Source organism: Barbus barbus (genome assembly GCF_936440315.1).
Source record: "Barbus barbus genome assembly, chromosome: 6".
NCBI lineage: Eukaryota > Metazoa > Chordata > Actinopteri > Cypriniformes > Cyprinidae > Barbus > Barbus barbus.
In genome coordinates, this window is record NC_136734.1 from 25,304,733 (window position 1) to 25,305,747 (window position 1,015).

Genomic DNA, 1,015 nt, shown 5'->3' on the forward strand with positions numbered 1-1,015 from the left:
AGTGTGGTCACATTCATTACATGATTCCAGTCTTCCACCAAAATGACAGTACTTCTGCAAGCAGCATTTGAGTTTATTCTCAAAAGTGCATCTTTGTCTGTAGTTAAACAGTAACATTTGGACTGACACAGCTACAGTGGTTCCCAAAACCAAAGCAGACTCCTAAAAGACTGACTATATTAAGGTAATAAAAAAAAATCAAGACATTAAAATGACAATTAAAATGTTTGACAAGTGCACTTTACATACAATACAACATTTTGCAGTCAGTATGGTAATAACATTTAGATGAAATCCTAACAAAATCTCAAATGCCACAAAACAAAACACCTCTTATAATGGCTTATGCATTTTATCATTATCTCTACACGCTCCATTCAGATCAGACTGTAAGTGCAACAGTGACTTCATTATTTAATCTAAGGTGCATCACCAGTTTCATTGTCACGTGCAATGAAGAGTAGATTTATACGAACACATTGACATTCACCTAATGCATGTGGTTTTGGACGTTTATGCAGTTACACGAAAGATTTCCTCCAATAGAACTTATCAAGACCTGAATTGCAATTCCAGGAGAAAAGCATGAATTACATAAAGTGCAAATAGAAAAATAATATAATTGTAATACTAAAACCAACATAACTGAACATAAGTGAAAACTTCTATAGTTCTTACTGTTTGAATGAAGTTAAAACCTATGTAATTTAATTCACATTAAAATATAAAGACAATGTTTTAACACGCTAATAAATACAAGGCTTAAAAAATATATTTGTCCATTTCACTAAGGAGAAAAAAGCTCTTGGGCTCTCCTCGGACCACTGCTGTGACACTGAAGACTCATCAAGAAGACCTCACCCATCACTTCCACAGTCTATTAAACTAAACGTCTTCTAGAGCTCAAAGCTGTCAGCTGCAGTATTAATTATAAACAAAAGCGCTGAGAGCCTAGCCTAACCTTGATTTTAGGTTATACGTTGAGGTGTTTTCTTCTCCGTTTACTGCTAAGTCA